This window comes from Vitis vinifera, chromosome 18, assembly GCF_030704535.1.
Source record: "Vitis vinifera cultivar Pinot Noir 40024 chromosome 18, ASM3070453v1".
In the NCBI taxonomy this organism is placed as follows: domain Eukaryota; kingdom Viridiplantae; phylum Streptophyta; class Magnoliopsida; order Vitales; family Vitaceae; genus Vitis; species Vitis vinifera.
The window spans coordinates 15,192,501-15,200,351 of NC_081822.1; positions in this window are offsets into that span (position 1 = coordinate 15,192,501).

Consider the following 7,851-nt stretch of genomic DNA (forward strand, 5'->3'; position numbering starts at 1 on the left):
ATGACATGAAGGACTCTGGGTCGTGAGCTCACAACTCTAGATGCTCTGAACAACTCAAGGCTGTGGATGATATGAGCTACTTCGGGTCATGAACTCAAGGCTTTAGATTCTTTGAACTGCTCAAGGCTATGGATGACATGAACGAATTTGGGTCATGAGCTCAGGGCTCTAAATGTTGTGAAGAACACAGGGTTGTGGATGATATGCACAAGTCTAGGTCGTTAGCTCAAGGATCTAGATGCTATGAAGAGCTTAGGGTTGTGGATGATATGAACAATTCTAGGTGGTGAATAAAGGGCTCTAGATGCTATGAATAGCACAAGGCTATAGATGACATGAACGACTTTGGATCATGACCTCAGAGCTCTAAATGTTATGAATAACTTAAATTTATGGATGATACGAACGACTTGGAATCTTGTGAGCTCAAGCCTTGAGAAGCTATAAACAACTCTGATTGAGGGTGATATGAACGATTCTTAGTCATGAGACCATGACTATAAATGCTATGAACAACATAGCATTGCGGATGAGATGAACTACCTTATGTCATGAACACTGGTCTCAAGATTCTATGAATAACTAAGGGTTGTGGATGATATGCATGATTATATGACGTGAGCTTAAAGCTGTAGATGTTTTGAACAATTTAGGGTTATGGATGATATGACCTATTATGGGTTGTGAACTCAAGGCTTTAGATGTTATGAGTAGCTAATGGTTGTGGATGACATAAACAATTTCAGGTGGTCAACTCAAACCTCTAGATGCTATAAATAGCTCAGGGAATTGGATGATATGAAAAATTCTACGTTATATGCTCAAGCTTCTATATTCTATGAATAGCTCAAGGTTATGGATAACATGAATGACTTCGGGTCATGAGTAGAAGGCTCTAGATGCTCTGAAGAGCTTAGGTTTGTGGTTGACATGAACGACTATAGGTCGTGAGCTCAGGGCTTTATGAATAGCTTAGGCCATTGGATGACATGATCTACTTCGGGTCGTTAGGTCATGGCTTTAGATGTTATGAACAACTCAGGGTTATGGATGATATGAATGAATCATGATCCTATGAGTTCAGGCCTTTAGATCATACAAATAGCTCAAGGCTATGAATCATATGAATGATTCTTGGTCTTAAGCCCAAAGCTTAAAATGTTATGAATAGCTCATGGCAGTAGCTAACATGAATGACTTAATGTCGTGAGCTCAAGACTCTAGATGGTATGAACAACTCATGGTTGTGGTTGACATTAACAACTATGGGTCGTGGGTTTAAGGCTCTAAATGTTATGAACAACTGAGGGTTCTGGATGATATGAATGACTTCAGGTCATGAGCACATGGCTCTAAATACTCTGAATAGCTTAGGGTTGTGGTTCACATGAACATCTTCGGGTCGTGAGCTCAAGGCTATAGATGCTGTGAACAACTTAGGGTTGTCAATGACATGAACTTTGCTAGGTCATGAGCTCAAGTCTCTAGATACTATGTATAACTCACGGTGGTGGATGATATGCACGATTCTAGGTCATGAGCTTAAGGATATAGATGATATGAACAACTCAGGGTTGTAGATGATATGAAAAATTGTCGGTCATGAACTCAAGGCTCAAGATTTTATGAATAGTTCAAGGCTATGGATGAAATAAACGACTACGGGTCGTGAGCTAAGGGATCGAGATAGTATGAATAACTGAGGGTTATGGATAACATGAACGACTCCGGGTCCTAAGCTTAGGGCTATAGATCATATGAAGAGCTCAAGGTTGTAGATGACATGAACGACATCGAGTCATAAGCTAAGGGCTTGAGATCCTATCAACAGCTCAAGGTTATGGTTGACATGAACGACTATGGGTCGTGTGATGAGGGCTCTATATGCTATGAGCAACGTAGGGCTATAGATGACATGAATGACTTTGAGTCATGAGCTCAAGGCTCTAGATACTATGAACAACTTAAGGTTATGGATGACATGAACTACTCTGTGTCATGAGCTTAGGCCTCTAGATTCTATGATCAACTTAAGGTTATCGATGATATGAATAATTCGGGATCCAATGAGCTCAGGCCTTTAGATGCTATGACCAACTCAGGGTTGTGGATGATATGAATGATTCTTGGTCGTGAGCCCATGGCCACAAATGTTATGAATATCTTAGGGATGTGAATGACATGAATGACTTTAGGCTATGAGCTCAAAACTCTAGATGCTATGAATAGCTCAGGGTTGTGGTTGACATGAATGACTCCCGGTTGTGAGCTTAGGGCTTTAAATGTTATGAACAACTCAAGGTTGTAGATGACATGAATGACTATGGGTTGTCCGCTCAAGGCTCTAGATGCTTTGAACAACATAGGGTTATGGATGATAAGAACAACTGGAGATCTCATGAGCTTAGGCCTTTAGATTTTATGAACAACTCAAGGTTGAGGATGATATGAATGATTCTAGGTTGTGAACTCAAAGCTCTAGATTCTATGAATAGTTCAGGGTTGTAGATGAAATGAACAACTTCAGGTCGTGAACTCAGGGCTCATGATGGTATGAAGAGCTCAGGGTTGTGGATAACATGGACGACTTTGGGTCATGCTCTCAAGGGTATAAATCCTATGAACAACTCAAGGTTATGAATGACATGTATGACATTGGATCATGAGCTTAGGGCTCAAGATGCTATCAATGGCTCAAGGCTATAGTTGACATGAACGACTATGGGTCATGAGCTGAGAGTTCTGGATGTTATAAACAACTTAGGGCTATTGATGACATGAATGACTTTGAGTCATCAGCTCAAAGATCTAGATGCTATGAATAGCTCAGGGTTATGGATGACATAAGCTACTCCTTGTTGTGAGCTTAGGGTTTTGGATGCTATGATCAGTTGAAGGTTGTAGATGATAAGAATGACTTGAGATCCCGTGAGATCAAGCCTCTAGATGCTATGACTAGCTCAGGGTTGTGGATGATATGAATAATTCTTGGTCATAAGACCATGGCCCTAAGGCTATGAATAACTCAGGGTTGTGAATGACATGAACGACTATAGGTTATGAGATCAAAGCTCTAGATGTTATGAATAACTCAGGGTTGTGGTTGACATGAACAACTGCGGGTCGTGAGCTTAAGGTTCTAGATGTTATGAACAACTTAGGGTTGTGGATGACATGAACAACTTTGAGCCATCAACTTAAGGCTTTAGATGCTTTGAATAGATCAGGGTTATGGATAATAATAATGAATCAAGATTCCGTTAGCTCAGGCCTCTAGATGCTATGAACAACTCAAGGTTGAGGATGGTATCAATGATTCTTAGTCGTGAGCCTATGGATTTAAATTATATGAATAACTCAGTGTTGTGGTAGACATGACCCACTCTGGGTCGTGAGCATAGTGCTACAGATGTTATGAACAACTTAGGGTTGTGCTTGACATGAACAACTCTAGGTCTTGAGCTCATAGCTCCAGATGCTGTGAACAACTCAAGGCTATGGCTTACGTGAACGATTCTGGGTCGTAAGCTCAAGCCTCTAGATGCTATGAATAGCTCAGGGATGAGGATGATATGAACTATGCTTGGTTGTGAGCCTCTAGCTCAAAATGCTATGAATAGCTCAGGGTTGTGGTTGACATGAGCAACTCTAGGTCATGAGCTAAGGGCTCTAGATGCTATGAACAACTCAGAACTATGGTTGACATGAACGACTCTAGGTCATGAGCAGAGGCCTCTAGATGCTTTGAACAACTTTGGGCTGAGGATGATATGAGCAATTCAAAGTCATGAGCCTATGGCTCTAAGTGGTATGAAAAGCTTAGGGTTGTAGTTGGCATGAACGACTCTAGGTCATGAGCTTAGGACTCTAGATCTTCTTAATAGCTCAAGACATAGCTGAAATGAATGACTCTAGGTTGTGAACTTAGGCCTCTAGATGCTATGAACAACTTTGGGCTGAGGATTATATAAATGATTGTAGGACGTAAGCCTATGGTTTAAATGCTATGAATAGCTAAGGGTTGTAGATATCATGAACAACATCAGGTCATGAGCTCAAGACTATAAATGTTATGAAAATCTCAAGGTTGTGGTTGACAAGAATGAATCTGTGTTGTGAGCTTAAGGCTCTAGATGCTATGAACAACTTAAGGCTATAGATGACGTGAACAACTCTAGATCATGAGCTTAAGGCTCTAAATGCTATGAACATTTCAAGGTTGTAGATGACAAGAGCTACACTAGATCGTGAGCTCAACGATGTGGATGTTATGAATGACCCAGGGTTGTGGATGATATGAACAACTCGAGATCCCATGAGCTCAGTAACCTAGATGCTATGAACAACTCAGGGTTGTGGATGTTATGAACCATTCTTGATTGTGAGCCTATGACCCTAAATGTTATGAACAACTCATGTTTATGGTTGACATGAACTACTCTGGGTCGTGAGCTCAGGCCTCTAGATGTTATGAACAAATCAACGCTATGGTTGATATGAATGACTCTAGGTCATAAGCTCTAGGTTCTCGATGCTATGAATAGATTAATGTTGTAGAAGATATGAACGACTTAGGATCCTGTGAACTAAGGCCTCTAGATGATATGAACAATTCTACATCATGAGCTCGAGGATGTGGATGACCTAAACAAATCTGGGTCATGAGATCAGGGTTGTGGATACTATGAATAGGTTAGGGTTATGTTTGACGTGAACAACTCAATGTTGTGAGCTTAAGGCTCTAAAAGCTATGAACAATTGAGGGTTTTTGATGATTTGAATGACTCGGGAACCCGTGTGCTTAAGGCTCTATATGCTATCAACAGCTCAAGGTTGTTGTTGACATAAACGACTTTAGGTTATGAGCTTCAAGCTCTAGATGTTGTGAATAACTCAAGGTTGTGGATGACATGAACGACTCGGGCTCATGAGCTCAGGGCTTTAGATACTATGAACAGCTCAAGGTTGTGGTTGATATGAACGACTCCAGGATGTGAACTCAGGGATCTAAATGCTATGAACAACTTAGGGCTATGGATGATAAAAACGACTCCAGGTGGTGAGCTTAGGGTTCTAGATGTTATGAATAGCTCAGGGCTCTACATCACATGAACAACTTTTGGTCATGTTCTCAGGGCTCTAGTTACTTTGAATAGCTTCGAGTTGTAAAGGACATGAACGACTCCGAGTCAGGAGCTCAATATTCTAGATACTATGAAAAGCTCAGGATTGTGGATGATATGAATGACTCTAGGTCGTGAGGTCAAGGTTCTAGATGTTATGAGCAACTCAGGACTGTGGTTGACATGAACAAATTTGGGTCATGAGCTATGAGCTCCGGATGCTATGAAATGATTAGAGCTATTGATGACATGAACAACTCTAGGTCGTGAGCTTAGTGCCTTCGATGATATAAGCAACTTAGGGCTATGGTTCAAATGAACGACTTTATGTCTTGAGCTCAGGGCTCTAGATGTTATGAACAACTTAGAGCTATGGTTGAGAGGAACAACTATGGGTGATGAGCTTAGGGCTTTAGATGCAATGAAGAGATCAGGGTTGTGGATGACATGAGGTACTCTACATCGTTAGCTTAGGGCTCTAAATGCTATGAACAACTCAAGGGTGTGGATGATATGAATGATTCTTGGTCTTGGGTCCATAGCTCTAAATGTTATGAATAGCTCGGGGCTCTGGATCCTACATACAGCTCAAGGCTCTAGTTGCTATGAATAGCTCAGGGTTGTTGTTTACATGAACAACTCCGGGTCATGATCTCAGGGTTCTAGATGCTATGAATAGCTCAAGGTTGTGGATGAAATCAACGACTTTAGATAGTGAGCTTAGGTATTTAGATGCTATGAACAACTCAGGGATTTAGATGACATGTACGACTCTGGGTCATGAGCTTAAGGTGGTAGATTCCATGAACAAAAAAAAAAAGGTTGTGGATGGCATGAATGACTCTAGGTTATGAGCTTAAGGTTTTAGATGATATGAACAACTTAGGGTTGTGGTTGACATGACAAACTCCAGGTCTTGAGCTTAGAGCTCTAAATGCTATGAAATGCTCAAGGTGGTTGATGACATGAATGACTCTAGGTCATGAGCTCGGGGCTCTAGATCCTACGTACAACTCAGGGCTTTTAATTACATAAAAGACTCCCGATCGTGAGCTCATGGATCTAGAACCTAAGAATAACTCAGGGCTATTGATGACATGAATGACTATGGGTCATGACCTTAGCGCTCTAAATGTTATGAAAAACTTAGGTTTAAGGATGACATGAATGACTCTAAGTAGTGAACTGAGGGCTCTATATGCTATGAATAGCCTAAGGTTGTGGTTGACATGAACGACTTCGTGTCATGAGCTGAGGGCTCTAGATGCCATGAACAACTCAAGTTTGTGGATGAGATGAATGACTCCGAGTCATGAGCTTAGGGCTTTGGATTCTATAAACATCTCCAGGTTGTGGTTGACATGAATGACTATGGTTCGTGAGCTAAGGGATCTTGATGCTACGAACAACCTAGGGGTGTAGTTGAAAGGAATGATTCTAGGTCGTGAGCTCAGGGCTCTCGATGCTATGAACAACTTAGAGTTGCAAATGACATGAGCTACTCTCGATCGTTAGCTCAACACTTTGGATGTTGTAAATAGGTCAGAATTGTGGATGATCTAAATGACTCGGGATGCCATGTGCTTAGGCCTCTAGATGCTATGAACAAGTCAAGGGTGTAGTTGGTATGAACAATTCTTAGTCATGATCCCATGGCTCTGAATTCGATTAATAGCTCAAGGTTGTAGATGACATTGACAACTCCAGGTTATGAGCTCAAGGCTCTAGATGCTATGAACAACTCAAGGTTATGGTTGACATGACTGAATCTGGGTCGTGAGTTCACTACTATAGATACTATGAACAACTCAGTGCTATGGTTGACATGAATGTCTTTGGGTCCTGAGCTTAAGGCTTTATATGTTATGAAAATGTTAAGGCTATAGATGACATGAATGTCTCCAAGTCATGAGATCAGGGGTGTGGTTTACATGATTGACTTGAGGTCATGATTTTAGGGCTCTAGATGCTATTAAAAGCTTAGGGATATGGATGACATGAACGACTCCAAGTCATGAGCTCAAGATTCTAGAATTTATGAACAACTCAAGGTTATGTTTGACATGAATGACTCTAGGTGGTGGTCTCAAGGCCCTAGATACTATGAACAACTTAGGCCTATGGATAATATGAGCTACTCGGGGTTGTAAGCTTAGGGCAATGGATATTATCAACAACTTGGCGTTATGGATGAATGAACGACTCCAAATCTCGTGAACTCATGGCTCCAGATGTTAACCACACATAAAGGTTGTGGATGACATGAATAGCTCAAGGCTCTCGATAGTATGAATAGCTCAAGATTTCAAATGACACAAGCTACTCTCGATTGTTAGCTCAATGATTTGTTCCCAATTGGTGTACCAGTTGATTCTTGTCCTCTCAATGGTCCCCGACAACGGCGCCATTTGATTTCGTACCCAGTTGGTGTATGTCCTGTTGATTGGTGCTCAATCAACTGGTGTACCTTGATTTCGGTCCTCAAACGGGAGTAATCAACAAAATTTATAACCTATTTCACCATGTACTAGGATAGCCTCAGCTAGCATAGCATAGTGGCTCTAGGATCGTTCACTGGGATGCGTTTTCACTTCACAACTGATATTAATTCAAAGCTGAATTGGTGCTTTTTCATTTCAAGGTTAGCTTTAAAAGAAAACATAATCTTTGGTTGAAAAAGGATTGGTTTTAAGCTAACCAAAAATAGTAATTGATTTTAATTATAAAG